The following is a 26,868-nucleotide window of genomic DNA, read 5'->3' as shown; positions in this document are numbered from 1 at the left end:
TGCTAAAAATGGCAGAAGATTTGATTTCCTTAATCAGGGGTTCTATGCCCCCTCCAGATAAGAGGCCTAGGGTGGAGCCAGAGGTGGAAGGTTTGGAACATTCTTCAGATTACTCAGAGTCTTCGGCTGAAGACATTCAGGATTTTCCTCCTTATTCTGATTCAGACGCAGAGGATTCCAGTCCTTCTGCTTCTCCTCCAGAGGATTTTTCTTTTTCAGAAACCCTGCATTCTATGAGGGAGCATTTTAAATGGGAAGGTCAGGATTTCTCAGATTCCCGAAAGAGGCTTAGGGAATTTTTGTTTTTACCACAACATCGGCCCTTGGCTATACCTCCTGTTTTGGATGTTGTTCAGGATGTTTTCTCTGAGGCTTCCCTTAATCCAGACTCTTTGCCTCTTGCACCGGTTAAACTAGATAGGTATTACAGAGTGCCAGAGGCTCATAAATATTTGTATAAGAGCCCAAGGGCTGACCCAGAAACTATTAGCCAGGGACCTAAGGGTGTCAGGGCTTCTGTTGTAAAGAATCCAGTTCCTATGGATAAAGATTCTAGAGCTTTGGATAGGTGGGGTAAAAAAGTGTATACCTCTTCCACTCTAGCAATGAGGGCTTTGAATTGCCAGTTTCATATGTTGAAGTACCAGAATTTTCTCCTTACTCAGTTAAAATCTAAGGTAGATGCTTTGGCAGAGGGCATAGAGTGTAAGGAATTACAGGATTTGGTTCATGCCTCTGATCAGGTGGGTAAGCATTCTTTGCAGTGTGGTTTCGATGCTTTACAGGCTTCTTCCAGGGTGGCTGCCACTGGATCAGTTATTCGTAGGCACGCCTGGCTTAAGGATCAGAACTTGTCAGAGCATGTTAAAGCTCGAATTTTGGATGCTCCTCTGCAGTCTGAAGTTTTGTTTGGTTCTCCTGTGGAGTCAGTCTTAAAGAAAATGGAAGACAAAGCTAAGTCTATGCAGACTGTTAAGGATTTTTTGCAGGTGCAGCCCCCTAAGTTTAGCAGAAATTGGCCTACTAAGGGATGGGCTTACCCTTCTTCTGATTTACAGTCTAGGGGCAGATCTAGACATGGTAGGGGCAGAGCTCAGGGTTCTTTCAGGCCTAGAACGTGGAGTTCCCCTGCACAATCTACAGGTGAGGGCAAGGGCCAGTCCTTTCGTAAACAGACCCAATGACCTGCATCTTCAGCTGCCAGATCCTTCCTGTCTGGCAGCTCCTCTGGGAGGAAAGTTGGCACTCTTCAGGCTAAACTGGCTTTTAGTCACCCAGGACAAATGGGTGTTGGACATTATAGACCGAGGCTACAAGTTTTATTTCCACACATTGCCTCCTTTCAAAGGCATGCCAGACGTTCCTCCTCAGCAAAGGGTGGAGGCTCACAAACAGATTTCTTTACTTCTTCAAATGGGGGCTATACAGCAGGTCCCTCTGTCAGAAGTGGGCCTAGGATTTTATTCTCGCCTGTTTCTTGTACCAAAGAAAGGAAACACTTGGAGGCCAATTTTGGATTTATCTATCCTCAACACATACCTGGACATTCCAAAATTCAAAATGTTGACTTTGCAACAACTTCTGCCTCTGTTGGGCAAAGATCACTGGATGGTAACTCTGGATCTCAAAGAGGCTTATTTTCATATTCCTATCAGGCCCAGTTGCAGGAGATTCCTGCGTTTTCGGGCTGGGACTTTACATTATCAGTTCTCTGCATTGCCCTTTGGCTTATCTACTGCACCCAGGGTGTTCACAAAGGTTCTGGCTCCGGTGATAGCCTTCTTAAGGTTAAGAGGAATACAAATTTATCCTTATTTGGACGACTGCCTGATTCTTGCTCAAGACAAAAACAAGCTACTTCACCATCTCCAGTATGTTATGGCAGTGTTAAGGTGCCTAGGGTATTCTGTGAACAAAACAAAGTCCAGTCTAGTACCCTCTCAGGAAATGTGCTTTCTGGGTGTGAGACTGAATACAGCCTCCCAGATGGCTTTTTTGACCCCGGACAAGCAAAGAAATCTTACACTTTACTTCCAACAATTGTCTCTACGGTCCAGGCTGACTGCAAGGTCAGTCCCTCAAGCCTTGGGGTTCATGGCATCTTGTATTCTGGTGCTTCCCAATGCCAAACTGCATATGAGGAAGCTACAATGGTATTTCAAAAGTGTATGGACGCAACACTGCCACGATCTGGACACTGTCATTCAGGTAATACCTTGCATTCAAAAAGAATTTTTGTGGTGGGCTCAGGAATATCACCTAAACAAGGGACTCTCTGTGACCCGACCAGAGGCGAGTCAGATCTTAACGACAGATGCCTCAGACAAGGCTTGGGGAGCGCACCTCAATGGAAAATGGGTTCAAGACACGTGGCCTGCCAGACTTCAACATTTACATATCAACTTGAAGGAGATGTTAGCAGTCCAATTTGCATTGATGGCTTTCAAGGATCTACTTCACCCAGGACAAGTGTTGATTCAAACAGACAACACAACTGTCATGTGGTACATCAACAAGCAAGGGGGAACCCATTTGTACCCTCTTTGCAGGCAAGCTATGATTTTGTGGGAGACTGCTCTCAGTTTGCACCTCACTCTTCAGGCAAGGTTTCTGCCAGGAGCACAGAACTCCTTAGCAGATGTTTTGAGCAGACAGTTGGTGGATCCCCACGAGTGGAAGTTGGATCCTCATGTATTTCGACAGTTGACAGTGATATGGGGGACTCCAGACATAGATCTGTTCGCTTCTCCACTAAATTTCCAGTTGCCAAAGTTTTGCACAAAGATGTTTCATCCAAAAGCTTGGAAAGTGGATGCTCTATCATTCAGTTGGAACAATCTTCACGTCTATGCCTTTCCTCCTCTGCCTCTACTTCCCAAGGTGCTCTTGAAGGTCAGACAGGACAAGCCCTCCATGATTCTAATAGCTCCAGATTGGCCACGGCAGCACTGGTACCCTCTGCTGAGGAGTTTAGTACGGGAGCCTCCTTGGCCTTTGCCATCAATTCCACACCTTTTGTCTCAGGCAGGCAATCATTTCCTCAATGTCAGGATACAGTCCCTGCATCTGACAGCCTGGCATATTCTGTTCTAGACCCTGGAGGGTCGCAGCTTCCTCAACAAGTTTTGAATGTCATTTTGGAGGCCAGAAGGCCTAGTACAAGGAAAGTTTATGCTGATAAATGGAGGAGATTTTTATTTGGAGCAAAGCAAAGAGCTTTGATGTTTCCAGGCCTAATTTGAGTGTTTCACTTCAATATCTTACGGAATTATTAGACAAGGGTTTGTCTTTCTCCTCTGTAAAAGTTCATGCTGCAGCCATTTCTGCTCACTATGACTGTGACCCACCATTATTCTCTCATCCTTTGTTTAAGCAATTCCTTAGAGGGGCAAAGAACATAAGACCCCCGCGTAGAGCTCCTACTCCTTCCTGGGATCTCAATTTTGTGTGGGAAAAACTTACTTTACCTCCTTTTGAACCTGCAGCTACATCTGAGTTGAAGTTTTTGTCTTGGAAGACTGCTTTTTTGTTGGCCATTACGTCTGCTAGAAGGGTATCTGAATTACAGGCTCTAATGGCAGTTGAACCCTTCCTGATTTTTCATAAGGATAGGGTATCTCTACGTACTAACCCTACTTTTATGCCTAAAGTGGTTTCAAATGTGGCCTTGAACCAATCTATTCATTTGCCTACTTTTTATGCTGATCCCCAAAATAAAGGGGAGAAAATTTTGCACACTTTGGATATTCACAGGCAGTTGCATTATTACTTGAGCAGGACTAAAGGGTTCAGACAGTCTCAACAGTTATTTGTTTCTTTTGCTTTGGGCTCTCAGGGGAAACCTGTTTCAAAACAAACTATTTCTAAGTGGATTGGCCATTGTATTGCTTTTTGTTATTCTCATCATGGTAAGGAGATTCCGGCTGGAATCAGACCTCATTCCACTAGGGCTACTGCCACTTCTACTGCTTTTTAAGGGGTGTAGCTACTAAAGATATTTTGGAAGCAGCTACTTGGAGTTCAGTGCACACTTTTTCTAAACATTACCATCTCCCTCTTTATTCCAAATCTAGGGCTGGGTTTGCCACTGCAGTTTTACAGGGCATGTTAGCAGCTCCCAATGCTTTATGATTTTGCCAACCTCCCTTTACCTTTGCTTTGGGATTCTACCCACAGGTTATGACTGCAGCAATGTGAGATGAAGAACATAGTACAGTTTTGTACCTACCATAAATGTAGATGTTCGAAGATCCACATTGCTGCAGTCCAATTTACCCTCCCTCCTTCCCCTCTGTAGTTTGGAGTGGTTGTATGGTTTGGGTTGTAAATATTGTTTGTACATGGGTTTTGGAGGTTTTTCTGTTTTTGGCTATGGCCTTTCTTTTTAGGGCCTTCTGACATCTGGGGCAAGAAAGACTGAGGATATGACGTCGGTCATGCGCTTTAATACCATGGCGTACTGACGTCAGATCTGAGCGACCATGACCGACGCCAGCCTAACACTTTGGTATTCGGAACCGACCGAGGACAGCTGACTACCCACAGGTTATGACTGCAGCAATGTGGATCTTTGAACATCTACATTTATGGTAGGTACAAAACTGTACTTTTCAAAGCTTAGCAGAAATATGCCTGTTGCTAGGCTAGGCAGAAATGTGCATACAAGGTTACACCTTCCTGAAGCTTCTTGCTTCCTTGTGAGGCACAAGTAAGAAAAACAACTTCTAACAATCACTCAGTACTTTTCCATTCCCTTACACATTCTTTTGTCATGTACACAGACATCTTCAGAAAACATGCAGTTCAATACATTCCTTTCTCTACAGAACCTCCTCAGTGGGATGGTCTGGAGAAGTGTCCAAAGAAGGGGGAAAGTCCTTGAGAAGGACTGTCTTGATGCTTGATCAGGTTGGCTGTTGCTGCATAATAGGTCTCTGAGGATCAGAGCTTGGACCCAATGGTAGCAAAGCTGTAGGATCCAAAGAAGGAGGAGGAGTCATGTCTCTCAGAAGAGACAAAGCACTCTACACCACCTAAAAGGCATAAGGTCTGGGAAAAGCCATATCTGGCCACACCAGAGCTGAAGCCCCTGATGATACCATGCACCAAACCTATCCAGATCCCTGTGTGGAAGGGAAAGTTCGACCCGAGCTGTCCAATGCTGAGGGATATAGGGACAGCTCTGACACCTTCAGAATTGAATCATGCCCCCCTCCCTGACCCAGCACCAATGCTGCAGCTCTGATACTTGTCCTGTTCCAAGGGGATCGGCAGTGGCTAAGTCAGGGACGCAGTCTGAGTCAAAGAACTAGCCTTCTTTGGATCTGATGTACAGAGTTATTGGATCCAAGGGCTCAAAAATTGCTGGTCAGTTTGGAGAAGGACAAATTACTCTGTGGGGCAACAGAAGGGAAACTTACGGATCCTGTGGGAGACTAAGATGGGATAACTCCCATCTGAAGCTGAGCTCTGAGGAGCTTCCTCATCTTCCTGTCCATATTGGCTTCAGAAAGGCTCCTGGAGGATCTGATGGTGGAAATAGTAGACTGGGACTGGGACTGTCTCGTCCGGGTCTCTTGGAGGAAGGGAGAATGGAGCCAAGGAAAGAGAGACTCCACGGAAAACCTGGAGACTTTGACGTGGTAAGCATCAGATCCTAGGGTATCAGATCTGGCCTTTTCTGTAACTTAACAGGAGGCACTGAAATTTGGGCTGATTTTGGAGAGCAGGTGGGAGACCACTTCCTGGTTTCTTCAGAGGGTTTAATTTTTTTTCTGGAGGCTTCAGTCCCTGAAATAGGAACTGAGAGAGAAGGAGGAGGTAACAGGCCCTTTAGGACCAGTTTGTTACTCAGGTTGCTAAAGGCTCTGGTGTTGAAGCCAGCACAAGTCATGCACTCTTTCTAAGTGGGGAGCACCCAGAAAAATAAATGCAGTCCCTGTGGTCATCAGAAATGGGGATCTTTTGCCCACACAGAGTGCATTTTTAAATCCAGTGGATTTTTCAGCCATATAAGCAAATAAAAAAAAAAAAAAAGAGCTGACAGATTTTCAATTAGTTTGTTAGTTTTTTTTTTTTTTTTTTTTTTTTTTTTTTTATGAGAGGGAACTTCCAGCGATGGTAGAAAAATATTTCCCCTCTGAAGGGAAGGAAGACAAAAATGAGAGGAAAGTAAGAAAGTACCAACAGTAATGTGGAGAACTTCTGAGGGTAGAGTGTAAGGTAGAAGGGAAGAGAAGTAAAACTTAGACCTGACATGATAAAACATGAATATCTACAGTAAGGAGGAAGAGGTGATGAAGAAAAATGAAACTACAATGAGAGTAGATAAGGAATGACACTTACTGGCAAAAAACTGCACCCCAAAGCTCAACAACAAGAATCCGCATCTGTAGCAATATGGCTGCAAATTAGATCTAAGGTATTGCAGGATAACTAGAACATTATGGGTAAAGGGAGGAGTGTGAGAGTTGGATCAGAGAGTCTATTAAATGCGACCAAGCCAGGTCTGAGATCCATCATTTGAGGAACGAATGAAAATGACAACATTAGATGAGTAACTGTTTTCTGCCACTCAGGGTTATATTTTTCTCATGAAATAAAGTTTAAAATACTTTATCAAGCTTAATCGCTATTCATATTTCTTGGTAAAGCAAAAACATTCCTGGGGGCATCAGAGAAACAGATCATCGTGGAAATATGGGGCAGCTAAACTGACCCAGAGACTCCCCATACTCTGGAATAGACTGCCCATACGAGTCAAGCTGAGAGCCTCTTTGGCCCTCTTCAAAAGAACCTTGATGATTGGAAGGGAGATAGGAAATTCACCCCTGGGGATCACGTCAGTCACCCTGCTAGACAGGGGACCAGGGAAGTAAATATTCTGGGAAGAAATAGCCAGGGAATTGTTATGACTAGGCTTGTATAGGCCCTAGGGCTAATAGCCTAGTACCAACTTATGAACCTATGAATCAGTGTATGGAGTCAAACTAAAATGTGTTAACTTCCCATCAGCCAATAGTTAAAAAGAAAAAAAAGCATTGAAGCCATTTACACTAAAGGGAAATGCATGCAAAAAGAAAATCCAGATTAATGGTGAATCCGTGTGCAACATATTTCATTCCACTACAGCAAAATGTGTAAGACTAATTACTTGGACTAGTGTTACAGCCTAATCTCAAAGGTTCTGCTACACAATTTTTTGATACAAATTTTGATTTAATTGACATAATGCTGTAGTTCTGAATACTGTTTTACTGAGACCCATTATTTCTTGAACTGCAATGTATGTGGAAAACCATGTGGTCTTGTTTTAGGTTCATATGAGATTACTAGGCTATTAGGCTTAAGAGGGTCTATATTATGTGATCGAATAGTCAAACGTTCGAACACGTAATAATCAACCCCTAAATATTGAAATGCTGTATTGTCGAACGGCAAAAAAAAAAAAAAATTAAATCGATCTAAGCAGGAAGGCAAGCCTCCCTGTGCCCGCACACCCCCGCTACTTAAATATACCAACTCTGAGATCGCACTACAGTGCAGACAATGGAAAACTTCCATGTCCACACTGTACAGAGATCTCCATTGAACCGTTTGACATTCTGACGTTGAGAAATTTAGGGGTCGACTATTACGTGTTTGAACATCTGACTGTTCGATCATGTAATATAGACCTGGCTTAAGAGCCCTTACAAACCTAGCCATTATTATTACCTGAATTTTACTCAGTTTGCGATCCCTAAGGGCTAGAGGATGGCTTTGGTTTGTGCCTATACCTTTCAGTATTTTACATACTGCTCCTGTCCATAAGGAACATGGGCACTGCTCCAGGAGTGAATTTAAGATTCCGTATCCATTGATCTAAACTGTGTTTGAAAAGGGTCAGGGAAGGACTGTGCTTTACTTGAATAGGAAGCCTGTTCTAGAGAAAGGGTAATCTCCAAGACGCACTATCTGTCTCTCCAGCATGTTTTGTTCATGTCACAGACCATCCATCAGGGCTGGATTTGTGAGTGCCTTGTAGGTTAGGCGTAGATCATCCCTTAATAGTCGGTAGGAGACAAGAGTAAAGAGATAGGGCTTTACCTATCTGCATAGGACATGTTGTTTGCACTATATATATATATATATATATATATATATATATATATATCCTTTTTTTTTTTTTTTTTTTTTTTTTTTTTGTAAGGAACTTCTGAGGCCATTCCATTTGTTGCAAGTGCCTGGTCAAGTACATGCCAAAAGGTGCATTGTAGGTGATTATTTTTTTGATGAGGGCTGAATACAGTGGGACTATAACTTCCTTTAATTATAAGCTATGCCACATAGAAGGACTTCTTCACCACTGTGGACACATGACAGTCAAAGATGGCTGCTACCTATCTGTGTACCTAGATCTCTCACCTCTGTGTCCACTCTACCGGGTGGGTTATTGATGTTATAACTTGCAAAGGTATTAGACTTCCCAAAGGATATGATGATGCATTTTTTTTTTTTTTTTGCATTTAATTTTAGACCATGGTTCTGGCACCATTCATTTGTCTGAGTCAGACTCTTCTGAAGCATATCCACATCATTGGGATATTCAGTGATTGCCCCCAACTTGCAGTCATCAGCCAAACACTTCTATATTAGCCTTGACTTCAGAGAAGTGTATGCCAAGTAGGAGAGGTCCCAACACTGAGCCCTGTGGCACCAGTAATAACTAGATTGTTGCTGGACCTGGATTTGCCCACTCTAACAAAACATGTCCTGGCTATGAGCCATTTGGCTGTCCATCTGGTGATGTAGAGGTATGCCCAGTTTTGTGATACCAGAGTGGGGAATTGTGTGAAATGCCTTAGTCTGGCAAGGTAGGCAGCATGCACTGTTTTACTCATATTCATGGCCTTTGTGACTTTTTCAGAGAAGTCCACCAGACTGAGCAGGCATAACCTTCCCTTGACAAAGCAGAGCTGGACTTGGGTCCAGTGTTTTGGGGTTTTCTGTGTTATTTATCAGGTCCGTGATTATTCTTTCCATGGCTTTGCATGCAAGTCCAGTCAGACTTATGGGTCTGCAATTTCCAAGGTCTGTTGAGGTCCACCTTTATGCAGAGGGATGACTGTTGCAGTCCTCCACTCCACAGGGAGAAAGCCAGTTTGGAGGCTGTGGTTAAACAGAGATCCTAGTAGGCCTCATAAATCCTGTTTCAAGCTGTTTAAGAAACATCCTGGGTTATTTTCTGGACCCATCAAGGCCTTATTTTTAGCTTTAGAGAGCACTGCAGCAGCCTGTTCTTTGGTGATAACTGGTAGTGGAATGGTGGGGTTATTACTTGGAGGGTAACTGGAGGTTATGAGTGTCACATGTCTCTTGTATTCAAATGAGACACTGAAGCACAGGATGGGTTTAAGTCATTTATTGTACATAAACACATCAGGAGCTGTAACTGGAACATATACTTTGAACTTCATATGCTTACTGACTGACTCATTACTTTTAACACACTCACATGTGCATCTCCATTCATGCTTGCACTCACACTGAATGAGTACAAAATGGCACTGATCTCGCACGTGCTCAGTAACTTATATGCATATGCTCTCAGACTACAGTGGCTGACTAGATACAATATACACACTGATCTACAATTGGGAGGTGAAATCTAAGCTGAATGTATCAGCCAGCAGGCAGATTTGCTAAATCTTCTGGCTTGAGTGTAGGTGATGCCCACTGCAACTGATTTTGCACATTGTTGGATGTTGACCATACTATTGCAGACATAACTGAATGCCTTATGATTATCCTTAGCTTGGAAGTCTATTTTCTCCTCAAAATTTGTTTTTGAAGACATGACTAGTCCCTGATTTGCTTGTTTAGATTAATGAGTGAGTTTTTGCTCTGTTGTGCACATTCTCTCTTACTTCTAGACAGGATATTCTTTCTTTTGTTGTGCAATCTGTTTATACTAGGGGGTCTACCAGGGTGGCTTGTTTTTGTGGTTTGTCCTCTGCTTATTTTGATCTGGTACTGCCATTTATATGCAGTTGTTTATATGGTAGTACAGGGCTATTGTCTCTGTCTCTACATAGGCTTCTGTGTTTTCTGGGTTTGGGGAGCTTGGTAACTACCTATGCCATCACTTAATAGGAGGTAGAAAAGGTCTTAAATGTTTTTGCGTTGGATTGGGGTTCTGCGTTTATATTTATTTCAAGGGAGATGGGTTTGTGATCTGATCTAACCAGTGGGACATCAGGGTGGTGCAACCCTCTCCCATATTTGTGAGTACCAGGTCTAGGATATTTGTATCAGTAGTGGAAGTGTAGACTAACTGCTCCAGGGCATACATGTTAATGGTCATGTATTCTTCACAGTTAATGGAGGGGTGTTGAAATCACCCATGAGTATAGTATTGAGTTGAATGTTAAATGATTCCAGTAAATTCAGGTATGATGTATGGGTTTTACTGGTTCATTGTGGAGGGCCTCTAGTTTGCATGGATATGGTAATGGATTTTTCCTATGGGTAGTTGAACATGAATTAGCTCAAGCATGTCATAATGCATGACAGATTTCGTGTAGTGGTTATCCTTTATGTACATGGATACACCTTCACCTTTTGCCTTTTCATGTGCGGTGAGTGATTGGAATGTGTGAAAGGCATTATAGCCATGCACTGCTGGAGTGCTTTCTATGGCTTTGAACCACGTTTCAGTAAGTGCACAGACATCAGCATTCTCCAGGGTGAAGAGTGCTTCCAGGGAGTGTAGTTTCTTGTTGATACACTGAGTATTGAGCAGCAATACCTTAAATTTATCTTGAGTAGATTTTGCTGTATTGGAAGGTTTGTTTGGCAGTGCCTAAAAAAGGCTCTGTAAGGGTGGACAATGGTTTGGCCGTTATCCAAAAGCCTAGTGGTGACAGGTGAAGACCACCCCTGTCAATCATGTTCTCCCAGGCTGACAAATATTGGATCCCTTTGGAATGACACTAGCAGCTGAGCCAATTATTAAAGTCAGTCATTTTCTGTTGGCATTGTGGCATCAATCTTGGATTTGGTAGAATGCTACTCAGTGCTAGACTCTTACATGCCTGTGACACACACTCTGAGAGCTCAAACATGTCTCTCTTCTTGTAGTCCAGAGAGGGTACGAGTCAGATCATTTATTCCATCATGGATTATCACCGAGTCTTACTGTTACTTGGGGTTTAATACTAGCCCTTGATAGACAACTAACTGTAACCTTCTACTTATCTAGTATGGTGAGAGGGACATCAGTGTGTCTTACAATGGAGTCTCCAATGACCATAATATTGAGTTGTGTGGTGTTATGCCTTATGGGCTTGGTAGTTGAGACACAGTGAGATGTGGTTTTGTATGTTGTGGTGATTGTTGTCTTGTTTGTGTGCATATAGAGTTTCTGAGGACTGCGTCTGAAAGGCCTTTGAGGTTTAGGTAAGCTACATCTGAGCACCTTCACATAGGTAGGTTCATGGGTTTGGTCTTTTGTAAGAGCAGTGAGTGTTGTGCATGTGTCACTGAAGACCTGTTTGGCATTTTTTGTGTCTGTATGTGAGAGTCTTGCCTCAGTGACATTGTGCGACTACAGCCCTCACATACTGTTTTCATCTGTTTCAGAATTAAGTGGTTGTCAGTGAGCATAAGGAAATCACTACATTGCCTCAGGATGCCCATGTCCACCAAACTAGATGCAGAGATAGCAGAAAAGTATCTATACATGGTTACAGGTCCTTAATAAGTGCTTTACAAGGGTAAAGAATGGAGAGTGTTTGCAACTGGACAAGGGATAGGTGCTTACTTAGCTTAATCTACAGCAAACCCATCGAAAGATACTGTCCAGCATGCACACCAGTTGCTCTTTTAGCAGAGATAGTTCTGACTGGTGTAATAATGTAATCTAGAGCTAACTAAATGCTGCAGTACTACTCAGCATGTAGACTACTTGCTGCTTGAGTAGTGTAGGACTGTGGAAAATTTCAGAAGGAGTTTTTATAGGGAAAGTACAACTTCTAGTGATTGAGTATATACAGGGCACCATAGGTTCATGGGTAGGTACTAAGCTATTGGCCCAATGGCCTAAGTAAGCCTAGCCAACAAGGTTCCTTGGATTACACCACCCAAGAAAGTTAATTTCCTATGCCCCTGTCGAGCAGAGCCACAGAAGTCATCCCCGGGGTGTATTTCCTGTTTTCCATCCACTCATCAAGATTTATCTTGAAGAGTGCTAATGAGGAACTTTGCTTGACATAGATGGGTAGCTTGTTCCAGAGTACAGGAAGTCTCTGGGACATGAATCTAACCCTCCAGCATGTCCTATTTATTGTGGCGACAAGGTTTAGGTCCCTAGAGCATCTAGCTCGGAGGGATTGGGATTTCTTAAGGTGTACATGTCTAACAGCTCTGGGTTTAACGTAGATTTATATAGTAGGCAGAGATCTCCTCGGAGTAGGTGATATGCTACAGAGTAAAGCTGGATTTTTTTGAGATGGTCAGTGTAGGGCATCTGTTTGAGGCCAGTAATCCTCTTTGTGAGGTACTTCTGTGGCCTTTCCAGCTGCTGCAGATGTCTTGTGAGGTACATTCCAAAAGGGGAGTTGTACTCTATAATAGGTCTAATGAGTGCCGAGTAGAGGGGAACAATGATCTCTTTTTCCTGGATGAGAACCCTTTTGTGATGAGGTGTGCCACATAGAAGGATTTCCTGGCTACTGTGGTGATGTGATTATCAAAGGGGAGACTACTGTCCACCTGGGTCCCAAGGTCTCTTATCACACATTCGACATTAAGTAGACTGTCGTTTATGTGGTAGTTCATGGGTACAGAGTTTTTACCAAAGAGGATGACAATGCACTTGTTGGCATTGAGCTTGAGGCCATGCCTCTGATACCAGGCATCTGTCTCAGTGAGGCCCTTCTGTAGGATGTCCACATCATTTGGGGACTCAACTATGGCTCCTAGTTTGCAGTCATCTGCGAACTCCATTAGCTAGAGGCTTTCTGTGTTAGCCTCTACTTCAGAGAAGTAGATACCAAACAGGAGAGGTCCCAGTACTAAACCCTGTGTTACTCCACTTGTTACTGGCTTGAAGTCAGATTTGGAGTCTGCAACTTTTACAGTGTGGGTTCTGTCAGTGAGCTAGTTGGCAATCCATCTTATGACATAGGGATTTATACCTAGTTTAGTGAGTTTAACTATAATTCCAAAATGGGAGATGGAGTTGAAAGCCTTGGCAAGGTCAAGATAGGCTGTGTGAACCACCTTACCCTCATCTACGGCTTTGGTGACTGCTTCAAAGAAGTTGATTAGGTTCAGAAGGCATGATCTGCCTTTCACAAACCCGAACTGGGTGGGGTCCAGAGTTTGGAGGTTATCAATGTCTTTGTTTATGAATTCCATGATGATACGTTCCATGGCCTTGCAGAGTAGGCTCGTCAGCCTAAAAGGGCGATAGTTCCCAGGATCAGTGGTGGCTCCCCCTTTGTGGAGTGGGATAACTGTTGCTGTGCACCATTCAGTGGGCACAAAGCCTGACGTGAGACTCTGATTGAACATGGTGCTTACGTGGGGAGCCAGTTTGTTCTAAAGTTCGCGTAAAACTCAGCATGGGATGTTGTCCGGTCCCATGGATGCTGTGTTTTTGGTTTTAGAGAGTGCAGCTTTTACCTGCATAGATGTGATTACAGGGACCCTGCATTCTTCCTGCATATATATGGGCCCTTTAGGAGATGAGGGGGGGGGGGAGTTAGCAGTGAACCTATCTGCCAGGATGTTGGCAATATCAGCTATGCGAAAGAAATGCAAGCCTTATATAGAAGCAGCAAAAACAAGTTTTAAACTTGATATGCCAACACCCCAATCAGTTTAAGAACACAATAAGCTTTCTACCAGCAATTCCCAGCTCAGATAGTTGAAATCAGCCCTTTCCTGAGACAAGAGTACAGTCTTTGACCCTCTTAATGTAAAATGACTAGTTTGGAGTCAAAGTGTTAGGGAACCACAAAAAATAGATGCCCAAACGTACAGAAGATGCAGTATTTAGAGTACTACAGATGCAGAATAGCAGCACTTACAATAGCGGAAGATGCAGCTTAAAACTCTAAGCAGGTACAGGAAGAACAATAAATAGCGCATAAATATTTGAAATTACAGTGCAGACAAGCAATTCAAGTGCAGAATAATAGTTAATTTAGTTTTTCTTGCCAAGAATGGCTTCAGATGCAAGCAAAATGTCTAGAACTCTCTGGCATTGTTGCCAAATGATGAACAGCTCTAAATAACTCGAGCAAATGCCAGGCTTATATACAAGCAGAAAAAAACAAGTTCTAAACTAGGTATGCCCTCTAGTGAATCAGGTAAGCACATGATAATAAAGTCGTCATTGGAGCTCTTTCATAAACTTTAATGTAATATGTTAGTGGGGATGGGGCAGATACAGAATGCAACTTTAAGCAGGTAAAAGATAAAAAGAACATAAAAGCACTGAATCACAAACTGAAGCAGAGACAATTCTCTCCCTGTTGACCATCTACTACAGTTTAAGGCACTGTTTATTGAAAAAATGCAATAATAAATGACTAAGGCTCAAAACCTTGCAGGAGTACACAGTTCTACCATAACTGTGAATTAAATTACAAGACTGTGGGCCAGCAGGCTTTAAAATACAAATGGATAGCTTTTACAAGTAATTCTATTTGTGGAAATAGAAGTGCGGAATAATGCAGAAACACAGTCTTCCCACAACTACTAATAAAAATACAAGATTAAGGTCCTAGAACAAATTTAACAATGCAAACAGATGGAACAGAGCAGAAGGATACAAAAGTTTATTTTGTTAAAATGATTCAAAGAATACGGCCTTGTGAAAATAAAAATAAGTAATGTTCCTTTTGCTACTGGGAACTTTCTAAACTGATGCTATAGAACTTGATTTCATTGATTTAAAAATTTCAGTCAAATCTTTGACCATGTAGTAGTCAGATAAATTAGTGAGTAAAACGAATGTGATAAATACAAGTTATTAAGAGTGCTTTACTTTAACTTATGTTACTCCAGTGTGAGTGAGACCATCAAAGATGAAAGTGATGTTAATTAACATAATATTGTGAATGACTAAGTCTTTGAGCAGTTTGAATGTCCTATTGTGAATGTGTGTGTGTGTTTTGATATAAAAGTCTTGTTAAAACATCTGACATTCTTTTTATTGATAGTCATTGTGCCCATACTAGTTATAATTCACAATTTTATTACATAGTAGATGGTTATTACTTGATGTGTGTTGCTTGATGCTATAAGAGTTCATTATTTTCTTAGGTTATCAGATGTTCTCTGATTCATTGATGATCAAGGAGGTTGGAGTGCTGGCTCAAAAAGGGCTAATTTGATCTTTGTTTTAAGACCTACCATGCATTTATCGTATGTATACATTTCACAGTGTGGGACATTGTTGAAAAAAAAGTACAGCGGGTAGTTTCTTGTAGATATAAATGGTTTATTTCAATTTAACAAACTGCACCTTGATATTTATATGTATAGGTTATTGAGTCAAAATTTATGTTTTGCTCCTATTCTAAGGATAATTTAATTTTCAAAGAAGTACAAAGAGAATTTACTAGAGGCATACGCAATGTTCAATATCTTAACTATTCTGACACATGACAGTACTTAGGTTTATTTTCCATTCACTACTGCTTTTTAAGAGACAGATTATACTTAGGGTTCAAAACATTGCATAATGAGGAGTTAAGAATCTTGCTAGGTCTGGAGTTAACCCATTCTGAAAGCTTGTTATGAGATATTAATCTTTGCTATAATTTTGTTTCCCGTAGAACTGTAATATGTTTAAATTTGCTTATTTAAATGTTGCTTGTTGTAAAACACACTCAGTTTGTGTACACAACTTCAACTCTATGAATATTTTTAATACATCATTAAATTCTTGGGTTGTCCATTTAGTATCGTCTGCAAATGTGGAGTCTGTGTTCTAACCTGGCCTCTGGCTTAAATATAGGCATATCTTAAACTTGAACTGTGATATGGGTGGAGGGATGAGCCCATTCAATGTTTAATATGATGATTAAATATTTTTTTCATAAAAATCCTTGCAAAAGTTTTGGATTTTTTTGTTCTTATTAGATACTATTTCTAATGTTCGACCCAGCAACTGGATTATTAATTTAAGTAGATGGCAGGTAACTTCCCTTCCTCAGGCCACCTCTCATCACAAACTCTGTGTATTGCATAATGTCAGCTTGCTGGGACAGGTTAAGGCAAAAGAAAAGCCTTGCCATAAAACTGTAGTGAGGTAGCTCTTTAGCTGTCGCATCCCACACTGCAGTGCTTAGATGGTACATCTCCAATAGCTTGTCCTGCAGTGGAAGCTTCATAAGCTGGTGCTTTCCCAACAGGAAGACCCTTCCAGTTTAGGTTACCCATGGGAGCAACTAAAACATGGGAGATGCAGTCTGAGATCACTGGATAATAGTCACTGAGGAAGCTTGAAGTCAGTAACAGTAATTTGGAACCACAACTAAGAAAAAAAAAACAAAAAACTTTTTTACCTGATGCTCTCCCCAAGGGAATGTCTTAGGGGTGGACGCAGGCAGAAGTGACCCTTAAGGGCATCTTTACTCTCTCCTCCACTACTTATAACAAAGTTCATACAAAAAGCCAGGCAGAACAAGTCCAGAACCGATGTTCTTCATCTCACATTGCTGCAGTCCTTACTTATGGGTAGTCCGCTGTCCTCGGTCGGCCCGAATACCAAAGTATTAGGTTGACGTCGGTCATGGGCGCCTAGATCTGACATCAGAGCATCAGGGTATAAAGGCGCATGACCGACGTCATATCCTCAGTCTTTTTTGCCGCATGGTCCGATGCAGAAGCAGCGTTGCAAGTGCCGTTCGGCGTTCTGAAATTTTTTCGTTTTCGGAGTTTCAGACCGATACCAAGTTTGGCTAAGTACCCCGTTGGGGAATATTTTTGTTTTTTCTTGCCTCAGTTACTTACCGGATGTCAGAAAAAGTGAATAATTGTATTTCTTGTGGGAAACAGATACCGCATAGGGATTACCACTCGCTTTGTATTCCTTGTTTGGGGCCGGAGCACGACGTAGTCAGGTGTCGGTTTTGTGCTAGGTTTAATAAGCGCACTATAAAACGGAGGTTAGATTGCGCTAGGTTAGTCTTTGGCAAGAGGTGTAATTATAATATGCCGTCGGATGTTCCGACGCCTGCTTCTACTAAGAAGCGCAAAGACAAATCTTTAAAGCCTAGGCAGGATGATTCGTCCGTTTCGGACACCGGACCTTTAGAAGCTACAGCTGAACAGGTGGATCCGGCTGAAGTTTCTGTTGAGTCCCAGGGGGAAACTTTGATTTTACAGGATGTGGCCTCTCAGGAGGCAGGTCAGGCTGAAGGGGCCTCTCAGGTTACTATTCTCCCTTCTATGCCTAAGGTGGTTAGGCCTTCTGCTACTGTTTCTAAGGCTCCTTCTAAGGGCAGGTCTGTCTTGCCTTCCTCTGGTGTCAGTTCTGGTTCTTCAGGGTCTGTGCCTAAAAAGCACATGCTTAAAATGGCAGAGGATTTGATTACTTTAATTAGAGGTTCTATGCCCCTCCTGATAAAGGCCCAGGTTGGAGCCAGAGTTGGAAAGTTTGGAGCAGGCCTCAGATGATTCAGAGTCTTCTGCTGAAGACATTCAAGATTTCCTCCTTATTCTGATTCTGATGCAGAGGATTCCACTCCTTCTGCTTCTCCTCCAGAGGATTTTTCATTTTCAGAAACTCTGCATTCCATGAGGGAGCATTTTCAGTGGGAGGGACAGGATTACTCTGATTCACGGAAGAGACTTAGGGAGTTCTTGTTTTACCACAGCATAGACCCTTAGCTATACCTCCGGTTTTGGATGTTGTTTCAGATGTTTTTCGAAGCTTCCCTTAATCCAGATTCTGTGCCTCCTGCCCCAGTTAAACCGGACAGGTATTACAGGGTGCCTGAGGCTCATAAATATCTGTATAAGAGTCCTAGGGCGGACCCAGAAACTATTAGTCAGGGGCCTAAGGGTGTTAGAGCCTCTGTTGTTAAGAATCCGGTTCCTCTGGATAAGGAAGCTAGAGCTTTGGATAGATGGGATAAGAAGGTGTATACCTCTTCTACTTTAGCAATGAGAGCTTTGAACTGCCAGTTTCATATGTTGAAGTATCAGAATTTCCTCCTTTCTCAGCTAAGGTCTAAAGTGGATGCTTTGGCAGAGGGCATAGAGTGTAAAGAATTGCAGGATTTAGTGCATGTTTCTGAACAGGTGGGTAAGCACTCTTTGCAATGTGGTTTTGATGCTTTACAGGCTTCTTCTAGGGTGGCTGCCACTGGTTCAGTTATTCGAGGCACGCCTGGCTTAAGGATCAGAATTTGTCTGAGCATGTTAAGTCTAGAATTCTGGATGCCCCTTTACAGTCTGAAGTTTTGTTTGGTCCTCCTGTGGAGTCAGTCTTAAAGAAAATGGAAGACAAGGCTAAGTCTATGCAGACTGTTAAAGATTTTTTGCAGGTACAACCTCCAAAGTTTAGTAGAAATTGGCCTACTAAGGGGTGGACGTCCTTCTTCTATTCTCAGTCTAGGGGTAGATCTAGGCGTGGTAGGGGCAGAGCTCAGAGTACTTTCAGGCTGAGACAATGGAGTTCGCCTGCTCAATCTGCTGGTGAGGGCAGGGGCCAGTCCTTTCGTAAACAGGCCCAATGACCTACATTTTCAGCTGCCAGATTCTTCTTGCCTGGCAGCTCCTTTGGGAGGAAAGTTGGCTCTTTTCAAGCAAAATTGGCATTTAGTCACCCAGGACAAATGGGTATTGGACATTATAAACCGAGGTTACAAGTTCTATTTCCATACCATGCCTCCTTTCAAAGGCATGCCAGACGTCCCTCCTCGGCAAAGGATAGAGGCTCGCAGACAAATTTCTTTACTTCTTCAAATAGGAGCTATACAGCCAGTTCCTCTGTCAGAAGTGGGCCTAGGATTTTATTCTCGCCTGTTTCTAGTTCCAAAGAAAGGGAACACGTGGAGACCAATTTTGGATTTATCTATCCTCAACACTTACCTGGACATTCCAAAGTTCAAGATGCTGACTTTACAACAACTTTTACCTCTGTTGGGAAAAGATCACTGGATGGTTACTGTGGATCTCAAAGAGGCTTACCTTCATGTTCCTATCAGGCCCAGTTGCAGGAGGTACCTGCGTTTTCGAGCTGGAAATTTACATTATCAGTTCTCTGCATTGCCCTTTGGCTTATCTACTGCGCCCAGAGTGTTCACAAAGGTTCTGGCTCCAGTGATAGCATTTTTCAGACTAAGAGGGATACAGATTTATCCTTATTTGGACGATTGCCTGATTATTGCATAAGAAAAGGACAAACTTCTTCATCATCTACAGTATGTGATGGCAGTGTTAAGATGCCTAGGGTATTCTGTGAACGAAACAAAGTCCAGTCTAGTACCCTCTCAGGACATGTGCTTTCTGGGTGTGAGACTGAATACAGCTTCCCAGATGGCCTTTTTGACCCCGGACAAACAAAGAAGCCTTTCTCTTTATTTCCATCAAATGTCTCTCCGGTCCAGGCTGACTGCAAGGACAGTCCTTCAAGCCTTGGGGTTCATGGCATCTTGTATTCTGGTGCTTCCCAATGCCAAATTGCATATGAGGAAGCTTCAATGGTATCTCAAAATGTATGGACACAGCACTGCCAAGATCTAGACACTGTCATTCAGATAATACCTTGCATTCGGAAGGAGTTTTGTGGTGGGCTCAGGAATGTCACCTAAACAAGGGACTCTCTGTGACCCGGCCAGAGGCGAGTCAGATTCTAACGACAGATGCCTCGGACAAGGCTTGGGGAGCACACCTCAATGGAAAATGGGTGCAAAACACGTGGCCTGTCAAACTCCAACATTTGCATATCAACTTGAAGGAAATGTTAGCAGTCCAGTTTGCATTGATGGCTTTCAAAGATTTACTTCACCCAGGGCAGGTGTTGATTCAAACAGACAACACTACTGTCATGTGGTACATCAACAAGCAGGGGAACCCATTCTTACCCTCTTTGCAGGCAAGCGATGATTCTGTGGGAAACTGCTCTCAATCTACACCTCAATCTTCAGGCAAGGTTTCTACCAGGAGCACAGAACTCCTTAGCAGATGTATTGAGCAGACAAATAGTGGATCCTCACGAGTGGAAATTGGATCCTCATGTATTTCAACAGTTGACAGTGTTATGGGGAACTCCAGACATAGATCTGTTCGCTTCTCCACTAAATTACCAGTTGCCAAAGTTTTGCACAAAAATGTTTCATCACACAGCTTGGAAGGTGGACGCTCTATCATTCAGTTGGAACAATCTGCATGTATATGCCTTTCCACCTCTGCCTCTTCTTCCCAAGGTACTCTTGAAGGCCAGACAAGACAAGCCAACCATGATTTTGATAGCACCGGATTGGCCTCGACAACACTGGTACCCACTACTGAGGAGTTTAGTACGAGAACCTCCATGGCCTCTGCCTTTGATTCCGCACCTTTTGTCACAAGAGGACAATCACTTCCTCAATGTCAAGATTCAGTCTCTGCATCTAACAGCCTGGCATATTCTGTTTTAGACTCTGGAGGGTCTCAGCTTCCACAACAAGTTTTGAATGTTATTTTGGAGGCCAGGAGGCCTAGTACCAGGAAAGTTTACGCTGATAAATGGAGGAGATTTTTATTTGGAGCAAAGGAAAGGACTTTGATATCTCCAAACCTGATTTAAGTGTTGCTCTTCAATATCTTACTGAGTTATTGGACAAGGGTTTGTCTTTCTCCTCAATAAAGGTCCATGCTGCAGCCATTTCTGCTCACTATGATTGTGACCCTCCTTTATTCTCTCATCCTTGGTTTAAGCAATTTCTTAGAGGGGCAAAGAATATAAGACCCCCACGTAGAGCTCCTACTCCTGCTTGGGATCTCAATTTTGTGTTGGAAAAACTTACTCTACAACCTTTTGAGCCTGCAGCTACTGCCGAAGTTAAAGTATTTGTCATGGAAAACTGCTTTTTTGTTGGCCATTACCTCTGCAAGAAGGGTTTCTGAATTACAGGCCCTCATGGCAGTGGAGCCTTTCCTAATTTTTCATAAGGATAGGGTATCTTTGCGTACTAATCCTTCCTTTATGCCTAAGGTGGTTTCTAGTGTGGCCTTAAATCAAACTATTCATTTGCCTACTTTTTATGCAAACCCCCAAAATAAAGGGGAGAAAATTTTGCATACTTTGGATATTCACAGGCAGTTGCGTTATTATTTGAGCAGAACCAAGGAGTTCAGACAGTCTCAGCAATTGTTTGTTTCTTTTGCTTTGGGTTCACAGGGTAAACCTGTTTCAAAACAAACTATTTCTAAATGGATTGGGTTTTGTATTTCTTTCTGTTATTCCCATCATGGTAAGGAGATTCCTGTGGGAATCAGGCCTCATTCCACTAGGGCTACTGCTACTTCTACGGCCTTTCTAAGGGGGGTAGCTACAAAAGACATTTTGGAGGCAGCTACTTGGAGTTCAGTGCATACCTTTTCTAAACATTACCACCTTCCTCTTTATTCTAAGTCTAGGGCTGGATTTGCCACTGCAATTTTACAGGGCATTTTAGCGGCCCCTAATGCTTTATGATTTTTACCATCCCCCCTTTCCCGTTGCTTTGGGATTCTACCCATAAGTAAGGACTGCAGCAATGTGAGATGAAGAACATAGTACAGTTTTGTACCTACCATAAATGTAGATGTTCAAGATCCACATTGCTGCAGTCCAATTTACCCTCCCTCCTTCCCCACTGTAGTTAGACTTGGTGCTATGCTTTAGGTGATGGTTGTTGTTGGGCATGTTTTTGGGAGGTATTCTGTTTTTGGCTGTGGCCTTTCTGGTTTGGTCTTCTGACATCTGGGGCAAGAAAAGACTGAGGATATGACGTCGGTCATGCGCCTTTATACCCTGACGCTCTGATGTCAGATCTAGGCGCCCATGACCGACGTCAACCTAATACTTTGGTATTCGGGCCGACCGAGGACAGCGGACTACCCATAAGTAAGGACTGCAGCAATGTGGATCTTCGAACATCTACATTTATGGTAGGTAAAAAACTGTACTTTACCGTAGCCCCATTCTGTTCTCATTGTGTGGTTCCCTCTGCTGTGGCATCATCTTCTGGAGAAGCCTTTAAGTCAGAGACATTTCAGTATCCTACTGACTTACCTCTCCAGCAAGTCTCACTTGGACCTTCACTCCTTTTGGCTACTGGCCAAGGATGCCTCTTACCTGCCATTGTCACCCAGATCCTCACTTTTCCCAGAATTCTACTACTAATTCCAACAAATGTCGCTAATCCTTCGATGGAGGATTGTTTGGGGAGGAAGGGTTCTTCTTCAAGTCCCCCTGATTATTTAGGTGGTTGGGGGTCCGTTCCAGCAGTCCTGTATCACCAGAGGATGGAGTGGCTCCTGTGGAAAAGATCTTAAATGTGGACTGAATTACCCGTTGTTAAAGCCGCAGTCCTTCCATGACTTGTATGTGTAGGAGGAAAAACAATATTTCATTTTTAGTTTTTAACAATCGGTTTTAAAAGATTGCTCCTTTGTACAAAAGGTTGATACCCAGCCAGTCTTGGCAAAGTACATTGATGCTGGTCCTTGTTCCAAGTTTAAATTCAATCTCTGCCTATTTCAAGGAAGGAGCTGCTCCTTTGTCTTCTTTAAAATCTTTATTCAATCTCAATTGCAGTAGTTTTGTTGAAGAAGACCAACATCTGTGTGCTTCACTGAGACTGCCAAGACTATTACTGTTTTAATAAATGAGCAGTTTACAGTATGATTTAAAGAAATACTTTTTTCACAGGTACAAATTGTAACAGGAATGGAGCTACAACAAACGGGCACTACATTTCCTTGCTAAAGTCTGTTTCCATAGGAGCCGCTCCTTCCTTGAAATAGGCAGAGATTGAATGTAAACTTGGAACAAAAAACAGCATACACATACTTTGCCAAGACTGGCCAGTTATGACCCTTTTCTACAAAGCAGCAATCTTTTAAAACCGATTTTTTAAAAATAAAAAATAAATATATTTTTTCTCCTACAGGTACAAGTCACAGAAGGACCACTGCTTTAACAATGGGCAATTCCCCTCATCACGAAGGGGCCTTTCTCACATTTTGGGACACTGCTTATGCTTTCTTTAGAGTCCTAATACTAGGAAATCATATAAAAGCAAATGAATTTTTTTTTCTGTTTAGCCTACTTATAAAGAGTAGAGCCTTTCACAACTCCTCTGTGTGCCATTTTGGATTATTGCTGTCAGTTTTTGGCACAGGTCCATTAAAGTACATGTTGCCACCATTTCCAACTTTCATCAGGGCTCCAGTGGTTCTTATGTGGCTTCTTTAAAGGTTTGTAAAGCTTTTCTAAACATGCACTCCATATACATGCTCACTATGGAATTTTTATTACCTCTTTTTGAACATGCTTGATTTGAAGTACCTGCCTTGGAAAGATGCCTTTTTCTGGTTCCCATGACTCCTGCTGGAAGAACTTCTAAATTACAGGCATTGTATGTAGTATCCACCTTACACAAGAGACTTAATGAGATGTTTTGACTAACAAAGTACCTAAGATCCTAGTTTTTTTTTTCCAAACACATTTATTGAATTATCACTTGTGACATAAGCAAATTTACATTCATGTAAAAGTAATCAAACTATATTAACATAAGAAACATTATAATTCACATATATTGCTTTATGTCATATACCCTAAGCAATATTACATAAATTATTCAATTCCTGCCTTTTTTTAAGCAAGAAACATCTTTATTAAACCATCACTTACTACATAGGCAGTCATATATTTATATAAATGAACACAAACCACACTGACACAATCCTAGTCTCAAGCATTTTACATCACAAACCATACTGACACACTCTCACGTGAAACATTATATATTACTTATAATCTACCCAATCTTTCTCACTCAGACATTACATAGCTTCATTTAATTCCTGCCGCCTTTTAGACCTCATTCCTCCCTTGTATGTATTGTTCACACAATTCCCATTTTTTCCTATGTAGTTTGCTCCTACCCTTTTCTAAAGATCTCATTTCCAGTTGTTTTATCTCTGTTACTATATTCACTACTTCCAGTATAGATGGTTTAGATTTTGATTTCCATTTTCTAGTAATTGCTTTTTTTGGCAGCCACCATTATTAGACACAGCAAGGCCTTACCATGTCTAGGCAATTCAGATTCTGTATCATAGCTCAGAAAAATCATCTCACTCATCAGACCAATGTGCCCACCCAGCATCTACAGCAATGCATCTCGCAGGGGCATCCTTAAAGTCCGCCAACTCACCGCACACTCCCAGAAAACATGTTCCTCTTTCTTCCCTTTACAGCTCCAACATTTACTGTCTGCCTGAGGAAAAATTCTCTGGAATCTACTTGGGGTGTAAAAATATCTATGTAAACATTTTGAGGCAAAAATGTCTAAGTCTTGTAGATTTTGTTGCATATTTGGGAGGCATACATATATCCTCCCAATATTTCTTTGTGAATTGCTTATCCAGTTTCTCTTCCCAGTCTTTTCTAACCACCTCTGATTGATTCTTATAGTTATCATGCAATATTTTATGTGATCTACTAATTATTCCATTTTTAATGGCAGCATCTGGTTCTAGATTCAATTAAAAACTCTACCAGTGCTGGTCTTTCATTTAGGACTTCCCTATTTCTTTCTCTTTGCCTATACTCTGATGTTAATCCCTGATGGGGAAGGCAGGCTCTAACCTGCAGTCCAAATAAATTATTGGCGTCTTCCCATTCTATCATCTTTCCCTCTCTAGTTATTTCCTGTCATTACCTTGGTTGAGCCTAGGAGGTTTTTGAGCTTTATAGTCAGGCAGTCCGTATCCATTCAAGACTCTTCCTTGTTTCATTTCTGTTCAGCAAATACATGCCAGTAGCAGCAGATTATTGAAGACTGCAGGAAGCCAAAATATTCCTTTATCTTGACAACTTGCTCTTTGTTTCTCCATCTGAGGTGCATCTGAAGAATAGAAGGGAGTATCTGTGCAAGCTGCTTTGTTCCTTTGGAGTAACAGTAAACCTGAGAAAGCCTCACTCACTTCAAGGTCAGTCTTTTTACATTTTAGGAGAACTTTTAACACTATTGTTTATCACACCTGTCTGCCAAAGCACAGGATGCCATCTCTTCAGTATATAGTTGCCTGTATTGTTTCAGTGAAGTCTGTTCAAGCAGAAACTTATCTAAGAGTTTAGACCCAATGGAGGCTTGAGTTTGTATGCTCTCTCATGCCATGTTTCACATCAGAGTTCTATAGTGGTCAGATCAGGTTCAGTGGTCACAGTGTTGAAGCATTTCTGGTTGTCAGATTGAATCACCAGAGCCTGTCAAGGTACAACTGTAGCAGTGGTTAGAACTCCTTAACTTACAGCTGAAAATCCTTTTTAGCTTCAGAAACTTCAAGCCACAATTACTGACAGGGCATCTGCTGTATGTGGTGGGGATATAGTTCAGCAAGTAGGAAATTCAAGGTACCTGGCTGCCTTAGGAGTTTCATCTTCACATCGCTGTTTTGGAATTGGAAGTTATTTTGTTTCCCTTTTTATTTAAATACCTTTATTGAATTATCACAAGCGATATAGGCAAACTTACATTTATATAAATGAAAATCAGCTATATTAACTTGTTCACAATTGTAAACATTATACATAATATATATTATTTTGTACAATATGATCAAGCCAGCATTACATATATTGGTCCGTCCCTGGCTTCCTTAAACCTCCTTCCTCCAACAAAACATTTTTCTGCATTTATTATTCCCACAGTTTTCATTTGTTTCTATGTAATTTGTTCCTACCTTTTTCTAAAGATCAAATTTCCAGTTGTCTTACCTCTGCTACAATATTCTTTTCTTCAAATGTGGTAGTTTAGACATTGATTTCCATTTTCTAGTAAATGCTTTTTTGGCAGTCACCAGCATTAAACTTAAAGCCTTACTGTGTCCAGACAATTCAGATCCTGTATCCCAGCTCAAAAAAAATAATTTCTTTATTTACATTCATTTGCTTATCCAATATTTCTGACACAGTACTCTGTAGGGAATTTATAAAGTCTGGCAATTCAATACACTCTCAAACATATGTTCTCTCATACCTCTTTCTTCCATATCACACCTCCAACATTTGCCAGCTACATGATGAAAAATTCTTTGGAGTCTGTTTGGAGTATAAAAGTAACTATGTAAACACTTCCAAGCAAAAATCTTACATCTTCTAACCTTTTGTTGCATATTTGGGAGCCTCACCTATGTCCTCCCATTGTTTTTTTGTGAATTTGCTTATCAAGTATCTCTTCTTAATCTTCTCTGACCTTCTCTGATTGATTCCTGTAGTTTTTGTGCAATATTTTATATGCCCTGCTAATTATCCCTTTTTTTAACAGCAGCTTCGATTCTAAATTTAACTAAAAGCTCTGCCAGTGCAGATCCTTAACTTAAGATTCCCCTATCCCTTTTTGTTTGCCTGTATTCTGATATCAATCCCTAATAGGGAAGGCAGTCTGTAGTCTCCCGTCCAAATGTCTTCATGGCCTCTTCTTATTCTATTACCTTTCCTAGCTGATTATATGTTCAAATTAATTGTTCCTTTCCCAGTTTCTTACTCTAAATTCCAGCCCCATCATGAGTCTGTGTACCCCTAATTGAAGTCATCCATATTGGCAGAATCTCCTTTCTCCTTTTCCATGCTTAGTTCTTAGAATACTTTCAACTATTTTATGA

The 26,868-nt window shown here is 41.7% G+C and overlaps 1 protein-coding gene across 2 annotated transcripts in view; it reads left to right on the top strand.

Annotated features, from left to right (window-relative positions):
* Window positions 1-26,868, top strand: part of RPH3AL (rabphilin 3A like (without C2 domains)) — a 2,297,739-nt gene that overhangs the window by 1,551,193 nt on the left and 719,678 nt on the right. The window lies entirely within an intron of this gene.

The sequence above is a fragment of the Protopterus annectens genome, chromosome 13.part0, assembly GCF_019279795.1.
Source record: "Protopterus annectens isolate FY-2018-M chromosome 13.part0, PAN1.0, whole genome shotgun sequence".
Taxonomy (NCBI): domain Eukaryota; kingdom Metazoa; phylum Chordata; order Ceratodontiformes; family Protopteridae; genus Protopterus; species Protopterus annectens.
This window is presented reverse-complemented; position numbering and strand designations above follow the sequence as displayed.